The sequence below is a fragment of the Pollicipes pollicipes genome, unplaced genomic scaffold, assembly GCF_011947565.3.
Source record: "Pollicipes pollicipes isolate AB1234 unplaced genomic scaffold, Ppol_2.1 Scaffold_1600;HRSCAF=1878_pilon_pilon_pilon, whole genome shotgun sequence".
In the NCBI taxonomy this organism is placed as follows: Eukaryota; Metazoa; Arthropoda; class Thecostraca; order Pollicipedomorpha; family Pollicipedidae; genus Pollicipes; species Pollicipes pollicipes.
Window position 1 is genome coordinate 11,561,515 of NW_023595962.1, and position 24,497 is coordinate 11,586,011.

Here is a 24,497-nt window from a genome sequence, read left to right on the forward strand (position 1 = left end):
ATCCGTAAGTTTAAGACGTTAACGTGTATTCGCATACTTAGTAATGACGCTGGTCTGTGTGTGTGTGTGTGTGTGATTGGGGCTTTACGACGCACTCAGCTGCTGAGGCTATATGGCGTCGCCTGCCTCTCACCCTGGCAGGAAGGGCGGGCACCGCGGGGAATCGAACCCCGTACCTCTGGTTTCCCAGACGCGCAGCAGCCAACGCAGACGCGCAACCCACTACACTACCGGCACCCCACGCTGGTCTGAATGTATTTGTTTACATATCTTACTTCCGTGACAATAGAGAAAGCACCATGTTCAACTTTTTATATTTTGCGGCAAAAACGTGATTCGCTTGCTCAGCATCTATTGCGAGGCATTTAACAAATGCTACTTTTGGGAATTTTGCGTCATACATCCCCAAATGACCTCCTAATACTCTCCGCAAAAAAAATTGCACATCTTTGCTGGCGAGAACACAGAAACTAAAGGGTTTCACGTCTTAGAAAGCGCACGGCTGTGAAATGTACCAAATAGTCTTCAAAATGTCACTTGAGACTCGGAGCTTCCTACGAATGTGAAACACTCCCTTTAAAACATGAGCCTGCTTGCGCAATTTCAGTACAATGCTTGATCCCATGTTGATCCCCCACTTCAAGCCATGGAGACCCTTTGCCTCTACCGGCAGAGTACACATCGGGTACAACGCTAGGCGGCACATTATAAGGAAGCCTTGAGCAAAGAAAAAAGGAAACGTTGGCACGAGATGGTTCTCAGACCACTCTTGATTTCTATTCCGATGTACATGCACTAACACGAGTTAAAGCATATATATATATATATATATATATATATATACACCAACATGTCCATCTAATAGTCACTGGTCGGCCCTTGAGCAGTCGGAGCTGTTTGCTTTGAGTGTTTGAGAACTCTACAATCCTCGCTCATGCTTATCTTCCTCAAGGTGCATCAAAGTACGAGTTGAAGCAAACGACGTGATGCTCACAACCGACAGTGTGTATTACAAATGACAACTCAAACCATGAGGCTCGCTAGTCAGGCAAATCCTCCAACGTGAAGTCACAATCATGAGAGTACTCAAGTTTTACCTTCGCTGCTCGCGCTGGGTTCTTTAGTGATAGCTGCTGTAGCCGCCATAGTAGGCAGGAGCAGTGTAGCTGTAGCTACGGCCGTATCTGTAAGACGGCGCAGCGTAACCGTAAGAGCGGCGGCCGTAGCCGAGACCATAGCCGGCATTGCTGTAGCCGTAAGAGCCATATCCGAGACCATAGCCGTTGCTGTAGCCGTGACTGCGTCCATAGCCCAGACCGTAGCCGCTGCGGTATCCCAGACCGTAGCTGCTGCCGTAGCCCAGACCGTAGCCGCTGCCGTAGCCCAGACCGTAGGCGGGGGCAGCGGAGCTACGGGTGTAGCCGTAGGCGGGAGCGGCGTAGCTATAACCTCCACCGTAGGCGGAGGCAGCGTAGCTGGCCACGGCGATGGACTCGTCCTGGTCCAGGTCCGCATCAGAGGCGGCCACCACAGCCACCACGGCCAGCGAGAGCGCGACGAAAAACTGGAAACAGCAGCGAAACGATGTTGAGATGGCGAGAGCTGGAGAAACAGCTGACTGCCAAGCAGTGCACAGTGTTGCCACATATCTAAAACTGTTTCTATCTGAACAGTACAACTCCATCCAGCTGAATCGTCAAATTCAGAGCACAAAAACAGGCTAAATATTTTTTTGGGTGCGCGGAAACACTACGGTGGGAACACGCCAATTTAAACTTGCTAACCTACGCCTTTTGCCACATGCATAAGCCAATGACACCAACACGCCATGGACTTTATGATATGACATGTAGATACAAAAGTGATCACGAAAACAAGCACAGTCAACAAACATCATCCCAAACGATGCAATTTCACCCAGCCGAATCGTCAGATTTTAGCCTGCCCCATGAACACCGACACCAACGGGCTCACCTTGTTCATGATTGGTGGTCGAGCAGAGGGTGACTGTACGTCGGTGGTGGCACTGCTGGCTTTTATACCGGGCACCACTGCAACCTTTGAAGGCTGCCGCCGTCGCCAGACTGCTTGGGTGACATTGAACCACTCGGTATCGCCCCAGGGAAGCAGCACTTCCTCGGTCTGCTGTGAGAGAGCATGAATGTGCCACGTGCCCAAACATGTGGCTAGGCATGGTTGCAAAAGCTTGTTAAGTTTTCGCTTTTTGCCGAATTTTGCTCAGCATAACGTTTGACCGGTTTTTGCCTTTTATTTTGCATGTACATTTGGAGTTGGCAGCTAAATTACGCTCACAGCGGATGAGATTTCCTTAAACATCCAGTCATGTACGCAAAATTTGCAAAACATGCATTTCACCGTGATGGATAAAAAATAAGACTGATTAGTCACGAAGTGTCAAGGATGAATGGGTTTATATCACACTGAAATTCTTACTCAACAATGGCGCAACCTGCAGGTTCCTGTGTTCCCACCTCTACTCGCATCCGAGTGCGTTGGCAATGCTACTAACGTATGGATTGAACGCCGCTTATTTTCTTAAAGGAAGCATACCACCTTTTTGTATTTTTGAGGTATATTTACATCAGACACGTACCATTTGATCGGTAATGCCAGTTTTTTTATCGAAACCTTGCTGAATGGCTCAGATTTTCAATTTGAAATAGCCGGCCCTGCGGATAAAGCTCATTTGACTCGCTGCTCACCACTATGAAGGTAACAAACTCATTTGCCTTAATTTTTCCAAGTTGTGTGCTCTTTGTGCTTGCAACTCATTATTGTATCCGAAAATTGTGTAATAGATGCTGCAAAATTTTAAACAACCGTTTAGGCAATGAAGATTTGCGAACATGCATCTATCATCTCGTAAATTCTACGAAATGTTACGCCATGTCTTTTGAATTATTCCGCCTGTACAGCATGTTCCCTATTCTCCCCCATGGCTTTTACTCAAGTGACACTTTTCGATCCGCAGTTTGACGCTCGGAACGCATCACATGATCCATGTGACGCACTGGTGCAAACTTCGACCAATGCGCTTCTCGGTAAGAGACCGTTGCCCGCTGGGCCATTCACAAGCGTTGTTTTAGTTGTACCTGTAGAGTTTCGCAAGGCGGTTGTCATGGCGACGGCGGTCGCGACTGCAGAGAACAAGCGTAGTGGTGGTACAAAGCGCTGACAGTGTAGTCTGAACTGAAAAAATAAATAAAGCTGATATCCTTGTTACGTCCTAACGGTGCTGAATCGCCCTTTTCAGTTCTAGTATTAGACATCGCTTGTGTGGAGTTTTCACTAAGGTATGTTTTTGAAATATGACCTACAGAAGGGACAGTTCCTTTAAAGGGAATATTACACGATAAAAGATACTGAAGCAAGCACCAGATATGATGAAAAAAGCTCACGTACGCTACCTTCCGCGATGTTCACTTCTGCTATTGCTTGACAAAGGCACGTTGCCAAAATTGATGCATGTTAATCTCCATTCTCCTGCCTTTCTTACAAGGAATGCAACTATTACTACTGCCTAATCGATGCGGAAAATTTTGCTCGCAAATGCACTTAACAGTTTAAACACTGATCCGCGGATCTGAGACGTTTACGTGTATTCACGTGCCCTGTTATGACGCCATTGTTAAGCTATTTATTTCAAGCCTTATGTCCGTAGTGACAGTAAGGGATGCAATCATTTCCAACCTTTTATATTGTTTGGCACAAACTTATTCCGTCGCTCAACATTCATTGCGAGGCAACTAACAACCACTACTGCTGGAAATACTACGAGGCCATGCATGCCTGCATGGCCTCGTAATAATCTGCATGAAACGTGTCTGCACATCTCTGCGGCCGCGAGCTCGGAAACTTAAGAGTTTAAGGAATTAGTTAGGGCACGGCCGTGAACTACACCGAATGATCTTCAAAATGTCACTTTGGGTTCAAAACCCTTACAAATGTGAAACACTATTCGCAACATGAACGTGCTCACGCAGTTTCAATACAATGCTACATCCAATGACGACCCCCCGCTGCACGCCAAGGAGACCCTTTGCCTCTCCCAGGCAGGGTTCCCACTGAGAAGAACGCTAGGCGGCACTTTAGCTTTCGCATTCAGGGGTTCAAGTGTCATTCTTACGTAGGTGCAAATCAGGAAATTTGCGTCGGCATATTTGCTGATTAGTGTAGCGCATTGGCTTTCATCGCGGTATGACCCTCACGGTGGTATACAGTCAACCAGAGAAAGTTCTCCGCCATTTTGACCCCATCTTTCCCAGGAAGCCTCCTGTCAGCTCTGATCAACGCCGAGCATCCTAATAAACACATTACATGGTTCCTAAGTAGACCACAGATGCCATTTGACCCAATGGCAACGCACGATTTCTACAGTGCAGAAAAGATTGACCTCATCGCTTGTACGTGCCATTGCAGGAAAAGGTATAAGCCGAGGGCATCATCTTTAGGCAAAACTTGACCCAAGTGTTTAAATGTGAGGCACCTGTGGTGTGCAAACGGCCAGAAACATCACAGAGCAAAATATACGTTGGTTTACACTAACCCATGCGACAACGTGAGCATGTCTACGCAATGCAACGTTGCACGTTGCAATTTTGTTTTTTGGCTAATATCTAGGCCATGGTGAAATGGATTAACGTCCAGTGCCACAACAACACACGCTGCATTGTGTAGGCTTGAAACGAAAAGGAGGCCTTAAGCAAAGCAGAAAAAGAAATGTTGGCCAGAGATGTACCACTCTTGGTCTTCTTGTCCAAAATACATGCACTAACACGTCCGTAATGTTCTGAAGGACCACGTGGCGGCGCTAGTGCTGCCCCCCGCCTGATTTGAAGAGATAAGTTCTAAGCCCGGATCGCCGTGTATGGACGCTTCGCCGAGTCGTGCACCGACAGAGCACGGACCGAGAACATAACATGGCGCGGTCGGTCTGTGACCTGTGTACTGTGACATGTCGGTCTGTAACGTGTGGACAGCGGTGATCGGTGTTAGTAAGCGTCAGTGAATGGACAGATGCGACGTGCTTGTGATAGTGATTGTGCTGTTACGGCATCCGGCGACAGGATGAGCAGCGTCTCCAGCAACGGGGGCGGGGAGCGGAAGCCGTCGGAAGTTCAGCTTCTGATCGACCTGTTCAACCGTCAGATGGATGCCACCGCGTCGCAGATGGAGGCATCGTAGCAGCGGGAGGAGCGCCTCATCCAGCTTCTGAAGCGGATGGGCCCATCGTCAGCGCAGCATTCAACAGGCGACGACGGCGCGACTGGTGGCGATGGCGGCGTGCCCGCTCAGCGTGCGCCTATGCTGGACGCCTCGGGGCAGGATCTGCCCAGCCCGACAGGTCATCAGCGAGGTGACGGCGACCCGACGCTGCGTACGCCGCTGCCACCCAGCTTAGCGGGTTTCCCGAGAGGTCACGGCGGGCCGATCACTCCGGGGCAGGATCCGCTTACCCCGGCCGGTCACCCGAGTGGCGAGGGCGGCGTGACCCACCCTGGCTCGGCGCTGCGCACGTCTCTGCCGCCCGGCCCGGCCGGTCAGCCGAGCGGTGACAGCGGCGCAGCCGGTCCGGGCCCGGTGCTGCGAGGACCCCAGCCGCCCGCCCCAGGGCACGTGCGGTGCGTGCCGGCCGGCTACGACCCGGTGGGCGGTGACCGGGGCGACCGTGAGCCCGACGGGCGAGGTCACGGTCGCGGCTCCCAGCAGCGGCGACACCGGCCCCGCGGCTGATTGCGTCTGCTTCGTTGAATGAGTTTGAGGCGTGGAGAAACAAGTTTGACGGCTACCGTCTACTCGCTACCGTCTAGAGAAATGGTGCTTTTCTAAATGTATTTGCTCGCAGATCTTATTTCCGTGACAATAGCAAGAGCACCATATTCAACTTTTTATATCATGCGGCAAAAACGTGATTCGCTTGCTCAGCATCCATTGCGAGCCAATTAACAACTACTTCTTTTGGAAATACTGCGCCATACATGCCTAAATGACCTCGCAATAGTGTGCACGAAAAAGTTTGCACATCTTTGCGGGCGAGAGCTCAGAGACTAAAGGGTCTCACGTCTTAGGGAACGCACGGCTGTGAAATGTACCAAATGGTCCTCAAAATGCCACTTGAGGCTCAAAGCTCTCTACGAATGTGAAACACTCCCTTTAAAAACACGAAACTCCTTGCGCAATTCCAATGCAATTCTTGATTCCATGCCGATTCCCTGCTGCACATCAAGAAGACCCTTTGGCTCTCCCGGGCAGGGTACCCATCGGGTAGAACGCTAGGCGGTACATTATGAGAAGGCTTTAAACAAAGAAAAAATGAAATGTTGGCCCAAGATGGTTCTCAGACCACTCTTGGTTTTCCTTTTCGAAATACATGCATTAACACGAGTTGAAGCAAATATATATGCACTAATATGTCCATATAATAGTCACTGGTCGGCCCTTGAGCAATCGGAGCTGCTTGCTGTGAGCGTTTGAGAACCCTACAATGCTTCCTCATGCTTATCCTTCTCAAAGCATAGCTAAGCACGAGTTGAAGCAAACGACGTGATGTACGCAATCGACAGTATGTATTACACATGACAACTCGAACCATACGGTTCGCTAGTCAGGTAAATGCTCCAACGTGAAGTCACAATCATGAGAGTACTCAAGCTTCACCTTCGCTGTTCGCACTGGCTTCTTTAGTGGTAGCTGCTGTAGCCGCCATAGTAGGCAGGAGCAGAGTAGCTGTAGCTACGGTTATATCCGTAAGATGGCGCAGTGTAACCGTAAGAGCGGCTGCCGTAGCCGAGACCATAGCCGGCATTGCCGTAGCCGTAAGAGCTATATCCCAGACCATAGCCGTTGCTGTAGCCGTAGCTGCGTCCATAGCCGAGACCGTAGCCGCTGCGGTATCCCAGACCGTAGCCGCTGCGGTATCCCAGACCGTAGCCGCTACCGTAGCCCAGACCGTAGGCGGGGACAGTGTAGCTACGGGTGTAGCCGTAGGCGGGAGCGGCGTAGCTGTAACCTCCACCGTAGGCGGGGGCGGCGTAGCTGGCTACGGCGATGGACTCGTCCTGGTCCAGGTCCGCATCAGAGGCGACCGCCACGGCCACCACGGCCAGCGAGAGCACGACGAAAAACTGCAAACAACAGCGAAACGATAGTGAGATGGCAGGAGCCGAAGAAACAGCAAACAGCGCAAAGTGTTGCCACACAACTAAGCCTATTTCAGTACGTCACAGCAAGCCATAAGCCATCACTTTTTGTTAAATTTGCATGTGCGCAAGAGCATGCATTGATGGAGTAGACCAATACACCCCGTGGAATTGTTAAACCTTTACAGTAACTTTTTGTCAAGACTTAAATGTGAAGATTTTAAATGGTTGTCATTTTATGCTTGGCAACAACTGTTTTTGGGAACAAGACAGATTTGTTTTTCACAGAACAATTTGAATGAACCATTGTTTTCGATAGACGTAAACGGTTCGTTGGGAACACGCCAATTTGAACCCGTTGTCCTACACCTTATGTCCAGTGCATAAGCTAACGATAGCAATGGGCCATGGATTTTAGAATGTGACACGGGGATGCAAAAGTGATCACTGAAAAAAGCCCAGCCAGTAAACATCAGTGTAAACGATGCAACTCCACCCGGCTGAATCGTCAGAATGCGGCCGGTCCCATGAGAACCGTCACCACCGGGCTCACCTTGTTCATGATTGGTGGTGGAGCAGAAAGTGACTGTGCGTCGGTGGCGGCACTGCTGGCCTTTATACCGGGCACCGCTGCAACCTCTGAAGGCTGCCGCCATTGCCGGCCAGCCTGGGTGACATTGGACCACTCAGTATCGCCCTAGGGTATCGCCACTTCCTCTGTCTGCCGCGAGAGAGCGTGAATGTGCCACCCATCCAGGCAGTGGCGGGTGGTTCCACCTGGTACAATCACCCCCAACACTCGCGCTTTGAGTTCATTTTTACTAGCAAGGTGACCTGAGTAACCAAATTTTGAGCAGAATTCTGATTTCGATTTAGTGAGATATAGCTTCGTTTTCGTAATCATTCAGACAGAATCAATTCCGTTGTAAAATACGCAGACTGTAATCCGTTTCATGTCACACAAAATCACCGTTGTGGACATCTTGCTGATAAGTCCGGGAACAAATCCATTGTTTTATTTGCAGCAAGCTACAAAATTTCTATAGCGTTTCATTATTTTTGAAGTTCGTTTTCCCTTTCCATTTGAATTCTGTCCCAATATATGCTTATACCCGCTGAGTGTTGCTTTTCTTTCCAGTTATTTACTCTCTTTAAGGCGTCAAATCATGTTGATTTATGCCACGTAGACGCTATTCAATTATAATTTTGTGAGCCAGGCAATATTGCAAATGTGATGGCTGTTAAGTTCTCTTTTAATTTTTTTTAGAGCCACATAAAAATTATCGGGCAATAACACACAAGCGGTAGCCGGCCATACAAAGTTCACCAAAATTAATTGACAGTGGCGAAGATGAAAAGCAACCATGCCACGCTCATTAATGGAACGCATGGACTTGCATCGGGAAATCAGGCATGTTACAATGACGAAAGTTAGTGTGGTGGGATTTGTAGCATCTCCGCCTGGTCCCTTATATGATGCAACATGGTACAGTCGATCGCATTCGTATCTTTAAGCAGCTGTCAAAATGAGGGTCGTGGGTCGGCACATAGTATGCTTGAAAGGGGACAAAAATGGTATCACGCAGGAGGAAATAGGAACACTTTTCCCATGAATTAAACAGTCTTTCTCAAAAGAGATCCAAACATTTTCTGAGACGATTTGTGAACAGATGCAAAACACCTTCACTTGAGATACATGCGAGTAAAAAAATACTGATGCACCAAATGATATTTCTGTAAACCGCATGGCAGCCCTTCATAGTGCGAATAACAACGAAACAACGGATTCATTAAGTATGCCATAAATCGCGAATGTGAAATAAACGCAAAATAATTTAATGCTTTCGGAATTTATTAACTAATGCTGTTCATTGAAGGCCGAAGCATATATCCGCTTTCGACACGATGAAGACTACACTTTGAGCATATCAACCAATGGTTTTTATCACTTTCATCACTTTACAATCACTTAAAATCACTTTAAAAGGAATGTTTCGCTTTGGAAGCTATTGAAGCAAGCACCACATATGACCAAATGGGCTCATTAATATGTATTGGTATACTTTCATCTTGAAAAGACTGCTTTAGACGACACAATTTCTGAAGTTGGTAGAAATATGTTCCTAAATATGCCGCTGTTTGATTGTGTAATCGTGCCCTGCACAACATTGAATGAGACTCAACTAAGTGAGGAGCTAACGGGGCCTCTATTAAGGAGCCATGATAATGTGTGGATGGGTGACATATTCCTCTGCCCCCCCCCCCCACACCCCACCCGCCCCAATATATATAGCAACAAGTGCCGGTACTCTGAGGTGAGTTCCAGTGGTCTAATGTCATCCAAGTAGGCCAGCAATGAGCAATGGCGGCAGCCTTCAAAGGTTGCAGCGGTGCCCGGTATAAAAGCCAGCAGTGCCGCCACAGACGCACAGTCATCCTCCGCTCCACCACCAATCATGAACAAGGTGAGCCCGGTGGTGTCGGTGTCCATGGGGCCGGCTGAAATCTGACACCTCGGCTGGGTGGAGTTGTGATGTTTAGATAGACGTCAGCAGTTTTAGGTGCGTGGCAACGCTACAGTGCTGATCTGTATGTTGTTTCTCCAGCATTTTCAATCACACATGTCGCTGCACTGTTGTTTCTCCAGCTATCCCTATCTCACATGTCGCTCCGCTGTTATTTCCAGTTTTTCGTCGTGCTCTCTCTGGCCGTGGTGGCCGTGGCGGCCGCCTCTGATGCGGACCTGGACCAGGACGAGTCCATCGCCGTGGCCAGCTACGCCGCCCCCGCCTACGGTGGAGGGTACGGACACGCCGCTCCCGCCTACGGCTACAGCCGTAGCTACGCTGCCCCTGCCTACGGTCTGGGCTACCGCAGCGGCTACGGTCTCGGCTATGGACGCAGCTACGGCTACAGCAACGGCTATGGTCTCGGATATGGCGCTTACGGCTACGGCAATGCCGGCTATGGTCTCGGCTACGGCCGCCGCTCTTACGGCTACGCTGCGCCGTCTTACGGATACGGCCGTAGCTACAGCTACTCTGCTCCTGCCTACTACGGCGGCTACAGCAGCTATCACTAAAGAAGCCAGCGCGAACAGCGAAGGTGAAACTTGAGTACTCTCATGATTGTGACTTCACGTTGGAGGATGTGCCTGACTAGCGAGCCGCATGGTTTGAGTTGTCATGCCTAAATACACATCGTCGATTGCCATCATCACGTCGTTTGCTTCAACTCGTGCTTTGCTATAGTTTGAAGAGGATGAGGCCGAGGGAGGATTGAAGAGTTCTCAAACCCTCATAACAAACAGCTGCGACTGTTTTAGAGCCGACCAGTGACTATCTGCACGGACATGTCAGTGAATGTTTTCCGAAAAGGGAAACCAAGATTGGGCTGAAATGTTGCCTCAAATCATCATTTCCTAAAATCTTGATTTGCCTATGGCTTCCTTGTCATCTCAAGCTTGTACGGTGCACCGTGGGACATTGTGGTCCCTGGATGTAGATCCATCTTACCACGGCCTAGGTATTAGCCAGTAACCTAAATTGCAACGTGCTGCGATGCATTGTGTAGATATGTACACCATGCGTATGGCTAAGTATAAGGCGATGTATATTTTGCGATCTGAAGTTTCTAGCCGTTTGTCTATCGCAGGCGCCTCAGACTTAGACACTGGGTCAGTTTTGCTTACAGATATTTTTCTTGGCTGAAACTTTTTCCTGCAATGGTATATATATATATATATATATATATATATATATATATATATATATATATATATATATATATATATATATATTTAAGGGATGAGACCCATCTTTTCTGTACGGCAGAAATCGCACATTGCTAATGGATCAATTGGCATTTGGGATCCACTTAGAAATCGTGTGATATACTTACTCGGATACCCTGTGTTGATCAGAACTGGCAGGAGGCCTGCTTGTATACATGGTGTCAATGTGCTGAAAAATCTCTGATTGGCTGTGCGCAGTGTAATGGTAACACCATGAAGAAGTCTGGCGCTTCACACTAATCAGCAAATATGTATCAAAATGTGGTTTGTTCACTTTTAAGACTGAAGCCTTACGCTTGAATGTCTCACATTGGTTGCGTCGAAAAAAATCGGTTTTATCATTTTAGCCATGTACTTACAACAATTATGTCTGGAGAGTATCCATACATTCGCATAGCGTGTAATCCTCGCTCAACGAAAATTCATGGCCCGACGTCTTGGTAGCAGCTGCTGATGCAAATCAGCGACCGTCTGTGTCATTGAGACGCCTACAGTGCCTAAAGGAGGGCGCCGCGTTGCCAAGGAGAACCAAGTCGGCCAGGGCCACATTGCTCCACATCGACGGAAATGGGTCCGTGAATGTCACAGGGCATCCAACGTTGGATCGGGTCTATGATAGTGCAATGAAAGATAGGAACTTACGTTGATAGATTTCGCCATGACCCGATGGAGAGACCCTGTGTCAGCCAGAGGCCGCAATACTGAACGTGGGTAACCCAAACTGTTTCAGCTATTTTGCAATTAATTCTTGTAATTATGATCGCCGTTTATAACTATTGACTTACTCTGCGGCGGTAAGGGATGCAACTTGCGCTAACGGGGTTCGCTGTGTCGATCCGATGCCAGAAGGCGCGGTCGGAGGCCCCCGTGTCAGGGCGCGGGCCGATGTCTGACAATTTGCTCTGAAGGCCTCTGGATCGACCAGGCTGCCATGACTCCTGTGTTGTCAGAATGACAGCCGGCAGGGTCGCTGGGCTAGGACAGAATGGCACTTCAGCCTTTGGCCGGGAGCGGTAATGTGCCGCTAGACGTTCTATCCGATGGTCATCCTGCCTAGGAGCAGTAAAGGTTCTCTTCAGTTTACATCATGGGATCAAGATGGGATCAAGAATGGGATCAAGATTGCAAAGAAGACCGATGCCTTAACGAAATCAACCGTTGCAGAGCAATCGATGCAGTCGTGGAAAGCATGCACACTCGCAAACCTTCGAAACAAGGACATCATGGCCAGGCAGTGCAGTTTGCGTCGAACTATATCTGTGAACCTGTGTAACCTGCGAAAACGGCGATGGCAGCCTGATACGCGAGAACGACATTGCTAATAGTGCCAGCGGCTTCTCCGATGCAGTCATTTTAGAACTGTCTCCTTTATTTTGTTTACTTATAGCTCCATCTAGGATTGTATGATCTGGTGAATTCTTGTTCTCTTTTAGTTGACAAAGTAACGAATAGGAAAAAACAGGCAAATTGGGATGTCTTGAGCTCATGTGAGGCAATTCCTTTTCTAGCGAAGCGCCTTTCACCAGCGGGGGTCCTTTGTACACGGTTTGTGGCGCCCCTTACTGGGGCTGGCTGCTCCTTTCGTACACAAACTAATGCGTCGAGGAGCCAGAAGGAAGCTTCAGCGGAATAATGCACGCGCACGATAATCCGACAAATGAGCCGATTTGTCGAGCCTTGATTTTGGAAATTGTTGAAAAATGTTAAAAAGACTGCTCTGGACAGCGCAATTTTTCTATTTGGTACACATGCTCTTCAATACGTCACCGATTGCTTCGTCGTGCCTTGCATAACATTGATTGAGAGTCAAATAACGTCCGTTATGTCAGTAAATCGTAGGTCAGCTATTTCGCATCGAAATGCTGCGCTGTCCAGAAGGACGTCGAGGAAAACTGGCCCTACAGATCAGATCGCACGCGCCTGATATAACAATGAGTGAGAAGTACAACAACGGTGAGATACTCCCTTTCAGAAAAAGCAGTGCTCATTCCATGCTTATAAAAGCATTCCCAACAGACCCGGATGCAGTAATGAGGTAGAAACACAAAAACTTGTAGTTTGTGCTCATCGTTCAGCTGGAACTACAAGACGATATAAGTAGGTGCATGTTTTACACTCCGTGGATCATCAGTCTCATTGTTGATTCATTGCAATGAAATATATAATTTAAAAATTTCCCGTAAATGGCTGGTATTTAAAGCAATGTTCATGGGCTATTGGCGTAAATTGGCGTCCAAATCCAAATGCAAATGCAATATGAAATACAAAACTACTGAAAATTACGACCAAATATCCTTAGATTGCAAGTTTCTAGCGTGCAGCAAACAAAACAACGGGCTTCTTCCAGACTTATTGGCAGGGTGTTCACTACGACACTTCTTTGTCACCTGACACGGATTACAGCTTGAATACTTTACGACGGATTTGATTTCGCGGAATCATGACCAAACCGAGACCGTACCTAACTCGAAATCAGAATGCTGCTGAAAATTTGGCTGCGCTGCGAATTCAAAATGAAAACTAACGCACTGGTGTCGGCATTGATTGAGCTGGGCGGCGCCAACAAAATGTCTGGGTGGGTGACGCATTCCTCTGCCACCCCCCCCCCCCTGCCTACCCGAACCCCCACCCCTCCCTACCCTACCATCTCACCCCTCCACAACAGACATAGCAACAAGACAAGTGCCGGTAGTCTGCGGTTATTTTCAGTGGTCAAATGTCACCCAAGCAGACCGGCAATGGTGGCAGCCTTCAAATGTTGCAGTGGTGCCCGGTATAAAGGCCAGCAGTGCCGCCACCGACGCACAGTCACCCTCTGCTCCACCACCAATCATGAACAAGGTGAGCCCGGTGGTGTCAGTATTCGTGGGAAAGGCTGAAACCTGCCGATTCAGCTGGTTGGAGTTCTGATGTTAAGAGGAACGTGAGCAGTTTTAGATACCTGGCAACAATATGCAGTGCTTGGCTGCCTGCTGTTTCTCCAGCTCTCGCCATCTCTCTATCGTTCTGTCGTTTGTTTCCAGTTTTTCGTCGTGCTCTCGCTGGCCGTGGTGGCCGTGGCGGCCGCCTCCGATGCGGACCTGGACCAGGACGAGTCCATCGCCGTGGCCAGCTACGCCGCCCCCGCCTACGGTGGAGGTTACAGCTACGCCGCTCCCGCCTACGGCTACACCCGTAGCTACGCTGCCCCCGCCTATGGTCTGGGCTACGGCAGCGGCTACGGTCTCGGCTATGGACGCAGCTACGGCTACGGCAACGGCTATGGTCTCGGATATGGCTCTTACGGCCACGGCAATGCCGGCTATGGCCTCGGCTACGGCCGCCGCTCTTACGGTTACGCCGCGCCGTCTTACGGATACAGCCGTAGCTACAGCTACTCTGCTCCTGCCTACTATGGCGGCTACAGCAGCTACCACTAAAGAAGGCAGTGCGAACAGCGAAGGTGAAACTTGAGTACTCTCATGATTGTGACTTCACGTTGGAGGATGTGCCTGACTAGCGAGCCGCATGGTTTGAGTTGTCATGCCTAAATACACATTGTCGATTGCCATCATCACGTCGTTTGCTTCAACTCGTGCTTAGCTATAGTTTGAGGAGGATGAGGCCGAGGGAGGATTGAAGGGTTCTCAAACCCTCATAGCTAGCTACGTTGCCCCTGCCTACGGTCTTGGCTACGGCAGCGGCTACGGTCTGAGCTATGGACGCAGCTACGGTCTGGGCTACGGCAGCGGCTACGGTCTCGGGTATGGGCGCAGCTACGGCTACAGCAACGGCTATGGTCTCGGATATGGCGCTTACGGCTACGGCAATGCGGCTATGGTCTCGGCTACGGCCGCCGCTCCTACGGTTACGCTGCGCCGTCTTACGGATACGGCCGTAGCTACAGCCACTCTGCTCCTGCTTACTATGGCGGCTACAGCAGCTACCACTAAGGAACCCAGCGCGAACAGCGAAAGTGAAACTTGAATATTCTCATGATTGTGACTTGACTTTGGAGGATTGACCTGACTAGCGAACCGTATGGTTTGATTTGTCATGTATAATGCATCCTGTCGATTGCATACATCACGTGGTTTGCTTCAACTCATGCTTAGCTATGCTTTAAAACGGATAAGCATGAGAAAGGTTTGCAGAGTTCACAACGCTCACAGGAAACAGCTCCGACTGCTTAAACGCCGACCAGTGACTATTACATGGACGTATAAGTGAATGTATTTCAGAAACGAAAACCAAGAGTGGTACATCTCTGACCAACATTTCCTGTTCTTCTTTGCTTAAGGCCTCCTTTTCGTTTCAAGCCTACACAATGCAGCGTGTGATGTTGTGATCCTGGACGTTAATCCATCTCACAATGGCCTAGGTATTAGCCAATAAACAAAATTGCAAGGTGCCAAGTTGCATTGCGTGGACATGCTCACGATGTCGCATGGGTTAGTGTAAACCAACGTATATTTTGCTCTGTGAAGTTTCTGGCCGTTTGTACACCGCAGGTGCCTCAAATTTAAACACTTGGGGCAAGTTTTGCCTTAAGATGATATCCTCGGCTTATGTCCTTTTCTGCAATGGCATGTATAAGTGATGAGACCAATCTTTTCTGCACGGTAGAAATCGTACATTGCCAATGGGTCAAATGGCATCTGTGGTCTACTTGGGAACCATGTAATGTGTTTATTCGCATACTCGGCGTTAATCAGGCTTCCTGGGAAAGATGGGGTCAAAATGGTGAAGAACATGCTCTGGTGGACTGTGCGGCAGCGTGGGGGCCATACTGTGATGAAAGCCAGTGCGCTACAATAATCAGCAAATATGTTGGTGCATATTTCCTGATTTGCATCTACGAAAGAATGACACTTGAACCCCTGAATGCGAAAGCTAAAGTGCCGCCTAGCGTTCTTCTCAATAGGAGCTCTGCCCGAGAGAGGCAAAGGGTCTGCTTGGCGTGCAGCACGGGATCGTCATGGGATATAGCATTGTATTGAAACTGCGTGAGCAGGTTCATGTTGCTAATAGTGTTTCACATTTGTTAGGGTTTTGAACCCCAAGCTACATTTTGAAGATCATTCGGTGTAGTTCACAGCCGTGCCCTTTCTAATTCCTAAAACTCTTTAGTTTCCGAGCTCGCGGCCGCAAAGATGTGCAGACACGTTCCGTGCAGATTATTACGAGGCCATGTAGGCATGCATGGCCTCGTAGTATTTCCAGCAGTAGTGGTTGTTAGTTGCCTCGCAATGAATGTTGAGCGACGAATTAAGTTTTGTGCCAAACAATATAAAAAGTTGGAAATGATTGCATCCCTTACTGTTATTACGGACATAAGGCTTGAAATAAATAGGTTAACAATGGCGTCATAACAGGGCATGTGAATACACGTAAATGTCTTAGATCCGCGGATCAGTATTTAAACTGTTAAGTGCATTTGCGAGCAAAATTTTCCGCATCGATTAGGCAGTAGTAATAGTTGCATTCCTTGTAAGAAAGGCAGGAGAATGGAGATTAAGATGCGGTAATATTTTGGCAACGTGCCTTTGTCAAGCAATAGCAGAAGTGAACATTGCGGAAGGTAGCGTACGTGAGCTTATTTCATCATATCTAGTGCTTGCTTCAGTATCTTTTATCGTGTAATATTCCCTTTAAAGGAACTGTCCCTTCTGTAAGTCATAGTTCAAAAACATACCCTAGTGCAAACTCCGCACTAGTTATGTCTAATACTAGAACTGAGTACGGCGCTTCAGCACCGTTAGAACGTGATAAGGATATCAGTTTTTTTTTCAGTTCAGATTACACTGTCAACGCTTTGTACCATCACTACGCTTGTTCTCTGCAGTCGCGACCGTCGTCGCCATGACAACCGCCTTGCGAAACTCGACTGGTGCAAATAAAACAACGTTTGTGAATGGCCCAGCGGGCAACGGCCTCTTTCCGAGAAGCGCATTGGTCGAAGTTTGCACCAGTGCGTCACATGGATCATGTGATGCGTTCCGAACGTCAAACTGCGGATCGAAAAGTGTCACTTGAGTAAAAGCCATGGGGGAGAATAGGGAACATGCTGTACAGGCGGAATAATTCAAAAGACATGGCGTAACATTTCGTTGAATTTACGAGATGATAGCTGCATGTTCGCAAATTTTCATTGCCTAAGCAGTGTTTAAAATTTTGCAGCATCTATTAAACAATTTTCGGATACAATAATGAGTTGCAAACACAAAGAGCACACAACTTGGAAAAATTAAGGCAAATGAGTTTGTTACCTTCATAGTGGTGAGCAGCGTGTCAAATGAGCTTTATCCGCAGGGCCGGCTATTTCAAATTGAAAATCTGAGCCATTCAGCAAGGTTTCGATAAAAAAACTGGCATTACCGATCAAATGGTACGTGTCTGATGTAAATATACCTCAAAAATACAAAAAGGTGGTATGCTTCCTTTAAGAAAATAAGCGGCGTTCAATCCATACGTTAGTAGCATTGCCAACGCACTCGGATGCGAGTAGAGGTGGGAACACAGGAACCTGCAGGTTGCGCCATTGTTAAGTAAGAATTTCAGTGTGATATAAACCCATTCATCCTTGACACTTCGTGACTCATCAGTCTTATTTTTTATCCATCACGGTGAAATGCATGTTTTGCAAATTTTGCGTACATGACTGGATGTTTAAGCAAATCTCATCCGCTGTGAGCATAATTTGGCTGCCAACTCCAAATGTACATGCAAAATGAAAGGCAAAACCGGTCAAACGCTATGCTGAGTAAAATTCGGCAAAAAGCGAAAACCTAACAAGTTTTTGCAACCATGCCTAGCCACATGTTTGGGCACGTGGCACATTCACACTCTCTCACAGCAGACCGAGGAAGTGCTGCTTCCCTGGGGCGATACCGAGTGGTTCAATGTCACCCAAGCAGTCTGGCGACGGCGGCAGCCTTCAAAGGTTGCAATGGTGCCCGGTATAAAAGCCAGCAGTGCCACCACCGACGCACAGTCACCCTCTGCTCGACCACCAATCATGAACAAGGTGAGCCCGGTGGTGTCGGTGTTCATGGGGCCGGTAGAAATCTGACGATTCGGCTGGGTGAAATTGTATCGTTTAGAATGATGTTTGTTGACTGTGCTTGTTTTTGTGATCACTTTTGTATCTACATGTCATATTATGAAAGTCCATGCCGTATTGGTGTCATTGGCTTATGCAGTGGGCAAAAGGCGTAGGTTAACGAGTTTAAATTGGTGTGTTCCCACCGTAGCGTTTCCGCGCACCAAAAAAAATATTAGCCTGTTTTTGTACTCCTAGATTCAGCTGGATGAAATTGTACTGTTCAGATAGAAGCAGTTTTAGATGTGCGGCAACACTGTGCACTGCTTGGCAGTCTGCCGTTTTCTCCAGCGCTCTCCATCTCAACATCGTTTCGCTGCTGTTTCCAGTTTTTCGCCGTGCTCTCGCTGGCCGTGGTGGCTGTGGCGGCCGCCTCTGATGCGGACCTGGACCAGGACGAGTCCATCGCCGTGGCCAGCTACGCCGCTCCCGCCTACGGTGGAGGTTACAGCTACGCCGCTCCCGCCTACGGCTACACCCGTAGCTATGCTGCCCCTGCCTACGGTCTTGGCTACGGCAGCGGCTACGGTCTGGGCTACGGCAACGGCTACGGTCTCGGCTATGGACGCAGCTACGGCTACAACAACGGCTATGGTCTCGGATATGGCTCTTACGGCTACGGCAAAGCCGGCTATGGTCTCGGCTACGGCCGCCGCTCTTACGGCTACGCTGCGCCGTCTTATGGATACGGCCGTAGCTACAGCTACCCTGCCCCTGCCAACTACGGCGGCTACAGCAGCTACCACTAAACAACCCTGCGCGAACAGCGAAGTGAAACTTGAGTACTCTCATGATTGTGACTCCACTTTGGAGGATTTACCTGACTAGCGAGCCGTATGGTTCGAGTTGTCATGTGTAATACATATGGTCCATTGCCTACATCACGTCGTTTGCTTCAACTCGTGCTTAACTGTGGATAATCATGAAGAAGGATTGCAGAGTTCTCAAAAGCTCACAGCAAACAGCTCCGACCACTCAAGTGCCGACCAGTGACTATTACATGGACATATTATTGCTTGTATATTTGCTTCAACTCGTGTTGGTGCATGTATTTCGGAAAGGAAAACCAAGAGTGGTCTGATAACCAACTCGGGCCAACATTTGCTTTTTTCTTTGCTTAAAGCCTCCTTATAATGTGCCGCCTAGCTTTCTACCCGATGGGTGCCCTGCCCCGTAGAGGCAAAGGGTCTCCTTGGCGTGCAGTAGGGGATCAACATGGAATCAAGCACTGTATTAAAATTGCGCAAGCAGGTTCATGTTTTGAAGGGAGTGTTTCACATTCGTGGGGGCTTTGAGCCTCAAGTGAAATTTTGAAAACCATTCGGTGCATTTCACAGCCGTGCACTTCTTAAGACGTGAAACCCTTATCTTTCTGAGGTCTTGCCCGCAACGATGTGCAAAAGTTTTCGCGCAGACTATTACGAGGTCATTTAGGCATGCATGATGTAGCGTTTCCAAAAGTAGTTGTCGTTAATTGGCTCGCAATGAATGCTGAGCAACGAAAGACGTTTATGCCGCGTGACGTAAGAAGTTGGATATGGTGCTCTTGCTATTGTCCCGGAATTAAGACCTGCAACAAATACATTGAGAATAGCGCCATTACCGCTATGTGAATACACGTCAACGTCTTAAACTTACGAATAAGAATGTAAGTTGTTAAGTGCATCCGCGAGGAACATTATTCACATTGATATTCACATCGCAGTAGCAACAACTTCATTTTTGGAGAAAAGCTAGGATTCATGGAGATTAAGATGTTTCGATATCTCGGCAATATGCATTTATCGAAACAATAACAGAGCTGTTTATAGCTACTGAAACAATACAATACAATACAAACAAACAAACAATACAAACAAACAATAGCTACTGAAAAAGTAGCAGAAATGCAGAAGATATTAACTGTGACCTTATTTCGCCATATATGATGCTTGCTTCAATGTCTTCTATCTTGTAAAATACTGACTAAGGGGAGTGTCCCACTTGCGAGGCATATTTCAGAAACACATTCTATGGAAAACTTCGGACTAGTTTGTCTAATACTAGCATTGGGTGGTGGGACCGCAGCACCGTCAGAACATAATAACATCGATAATAACTATGTTCTAGTCCAAATGACGCTGTCAACGATTTGTAGCAGCACTACGCCATTATTATTTATTTATTTCACCAAATATATATATATATATATATATATATATGTATATATATATATATATATATATATCTTATGTGCGCGAGGTGTTCTTGCGCGGAATCCGCGCGGTGCGCGGATTCCAAAGCGCAAGCTGCTGTTGCCTGCTACTATGCTGATGTTAAGACAGCATTCATGCACCGAAAAGCAACACAATCTTCTTTGTCTGGCACATCATCACAATGGTCCTTCGCTGATCGCTTCAAACAAGTTCATAGAGCGAATTCAGTTTATTGAGATCGGAGAACTCAAACCGCACGGTTTACTAATCCAGATCACTATTCTGTCAGGAGGTCACAAATATGAGGGCTCAAGCTAAACTTTCGCTGCTCGCGCTGGATTCTTTAGTGGTAGCTGCTGTAGCCGCCGTAAGTAGGCAGGAGCAGAGTAGCTGTAGCTACGGCCGTATCCGTAAGACGGCGCAGCGTAACCGTAAGAGCGGCGGCCGTAGTCGAGACCATAGCCGGCACTGCCGTAGCCGTAAGAGCCATATCCGAGACCATAGCTGTTGCCGTAGCCGTAGCTGCGTCCATAGCCGAGACCGTAGCCGCTGCCGTAGCCCAGACCGTAGCTGCGTCCGTAGCCCAGACCGTAGGCGGGGGCAGCGGAGCTACGGGTGTAGCCGTAGGCGGGAGCGGCATAGCTGTAACCTCCACCGTAGGCCGGGGTGGCGTAGCTGGCCACGGCGATGGACTCGTCCTGGTCCACGGTCCGCATCAGAGGCGGCCGCCACAGCCACCACGGCCAGCGAGAGCGCGACGAAAAACTGGAAACAGCAGCGAAACCATGTTGAGATGGAGAGAGCTGGAGAAACAGCAGACTGCCAAGCAGTGCACAGTGTTGCCACACATCTAAAACTGCTTCTATCTGAACAGTACAACTCCATCCAGCTGAATCGTCAAATCCAGAGTACAAAAACAGGCTAAATATGTTTTTTTGGTGCCGCGGAAACGCTACGGTGGGAACACGCCAATTTAAACTTGTTAACCTACGCCTTTTGCCCACTGCATAAGCCAGTGACACCAATGCGGCATGGACTTTATAATATGACATGTAGATACAAAAGTGATCACGAAAACAAGCACAGTCAACAAACATCATTCTAAACGATACAATTTCACCCAGCCGAATCATCAGATTTCAGCCGGCCCCATGAACACCTACACCACCGGGCTCACCTTATTCATGATTGGTGGTGGAGCAGAGGGTGACTATGCGTCGGTGGCGGCACTGCTGGCTTTTATACCGGGCACCATTGCAACCTTTGAAGGCTGCCGCCGTCGCCAGACTGCTTGGGTGACATTGAACCATTCAGTATGGCCCCAGGGAAGCAGCACTTCCTCTGTCTGCTGTGAGAGAGCATGAATGTGCCACGTGCCCAAACATGTGGCTAGACATGGTTGCAAAAACTGGTTAAGTTTTCGCTTTTTGCCGAATTTTACTCAGCATAACGTTTGGCCGGTTTTGACTTTCATTTTGCACGTACATTTGGAGTTGGCAGCGAAATTACGCTCACAGCGAATGAGATTTGTTTAAACATCCAGTCATGTACGCAAAATTTGCAAAACATGCATTTCACCGTGACTGGATAAAAAATAAGACTGATGAGTCACGAAGTGTCAAGGATAAATGTGTTTATATCACACTGAAATTCTTACTTAACAATGGCGCAAACTGCTGGTTCCTGTGTTCCCACCTCTTTACTCGCATCCGAGTGCGTTGGCAATGCTAATAATGTATGGATTGAACGCCGCCTATTTTCTTAAAGTAAGCATACCACGTTTTGTATTTTTGAGGTATATTTACGTCAGTCACGTACCATTTGATCGGTAATGCCAGTTCTTTATCGAAACCTTGCTGAATGGCTCAGATTTTCAATTTGAAATAGCTGGCCCTGCGGATAAAGCTCATTTGACTCGCTGCTCACCACTATGAGGGTAACAAAATCATTTGCCTTGATTTTTCCAAGTTGTGTGCTCTACAGTGTTTGCAACTCACTAGTGTATCCAAAAATTGTGTACTAGATGCTGCAAAATCTTAAACACTGTTTAGACAATGAAGATTTGCGAACATGCAGCTATCATCTCGTAAATTCAACGAAATGTTACACCATGTCTTTTGAATTATCCCGTCTATACAGCATGTCCCGTATTCTCCCCTATGGCTTTTACTCCAGTGGCACTTTTCGATGCGCACTTTGACGTTAGGGATGCGAACATCACATGATTCATGTGACGCACTGGTGCAAACTTCGACCAATGCGCTTCTCGGTAAGAGGCCGTTGCCCGCTGGGCCATTCACAAGCGTTGTTTTATTTGTACCTGTAGAGTTTCGCAAGGCGGTTGTCATGGCGACGGCGGTCGCGACTGCAGAGAACAAGCGTAGTGCTGGTACAAAGCGTTGACAGTGTAATCTGAACCGAAAAATAAATACAACTGATGTCCTTTGTTACGTCCTAACGGTGCTGAAGCGCCGTACTCAGTTCTAGTATTAGACATAACTAGTGCGGAGTTTTCACTGGGGTATGTTTTTGAAATATGACCTACAGAAGGGACAGTTCCTTTGAAGGGAGTATTACACGATAAAAGATACTGAAGCAAGCACTAGATATGATGAAATAAGCTCACGTACGACACCTTCCGCAATGCTCACTTCTTCTATTGCTTTACAAAGGCATGTTGCCAAAATATTACCGCATCTTAATCTCCATTCTCCTGCCTTTCTTACAAGGAATGCAACTATTACTACTGCCTAATCGATGCGGAAAATTTTGCTCGCGAATGCAGTTAACAGTTTAAATACTGATCCGCGGATCTAAGACGTTTACGTCTATTCACGTGCCCTGTTATGACGCCATTGTTAAGCTATTTATTTCAAGCCTTATGTCCATAATAACAGTAAGGGATGCAATCATTTCCATTTTTTTATATTGTTTGGTACAAAACTTAATTCGTCGCTCAACATTCATTGCGAGGCAACTAACAACCACTACTGCTGGAAATACTACGAGGCCGTGCATGCCTACATGGCCTCGTAATAATCTGCACGAAACGTGTCTGCACATCTTTGCGGCCGCGAGCTCGGAAACTAAAGAGTTTCAGGAATTAGAAAGGGCACGGCTGTGAACTACACCGAATGATCTTCAAAATGTAGCCTGGGGTTCAAAACCCTAACAAATGTGAAACACTATTAGCAACATGAACCTCCTCACGCAGTTTCTATACAATGCTACATCTCATGACGATCCCCTGCTGCACGCCAAGGAGACCCTCTGCCTCTCCCGGGCAGGGTTCCTATTGACAAGAACGCTAGGCGGCACTTTACCTTTCCCAGTCAGGGGTTCAAGTGTCATTCTTACGTAGGTGCAAATCAGGAAATGTGCACCAACATATTTGCTGATAAGTGTAGCGCATTGGCTTTCATCACGGTATGGCTCCCACGCTGCTATACAGTCAACCAGAGAAAGTTCTTCACCATTTTGACCCCATCTTTCCCAGGAAGCCTCCTGCCAGCTCTGATCAACGCCGAGTGCCCGAATAAACACATTACATGGTGCCTAAGTGGACCACAGACGCCATTTGACCCAATGGCAACGCACGAATTCTACCGTGCAGAAAAGATTGGTCTCATCACTTGTACATGCCATTGGAGGAAAAGGCATAGGCCGAGGATATCATCATTAGGCAAAACTTGACCCAAGTGTTTAAATTTGAGGTATCTGCGGTGTAAAAACGGCCAGAAGCTTCACAGAGGAACATATACGTTGGTTTACACTAACTCATGCGACATCGTGAGCATGTCTACGCAATGCAACGTGGCACCTTGCAATTTTGTTTATTGGATAATCCCTAGGCCATGGTGAAATGTATTACCGTCCAAGATCACAACATCGCACGCTGCATTGTTTAGGCTTGAAACGAGAAGGAGGCCTTAGGCAAAGAAGAAAAGGAAATGTTGGCCAGAGATGAACCACTCTTAGCTTTCCTCCCCCAAATATATGCACCTATATGTCCATGTAATAGTCACTGGCCCTTAAACAGTCGGATCCGTTTACTGTGAGCGTTTGAGAGCTCTACAAACCTTCCTCATAGTTACTCTTCTCAGGGCATAGCTAGGCATGAGTTGAAGTAAACGACGTGATGTATGCAATCGACAGTATGTATTACACATGACAACTCAAACCATACGGTTCGCTGGTCAGGTAAATCCTCCAAAGTTCAGTCACAATCATGAAAATACTCAAGTTTCACTTCGCTGCTCGCGCCGGGT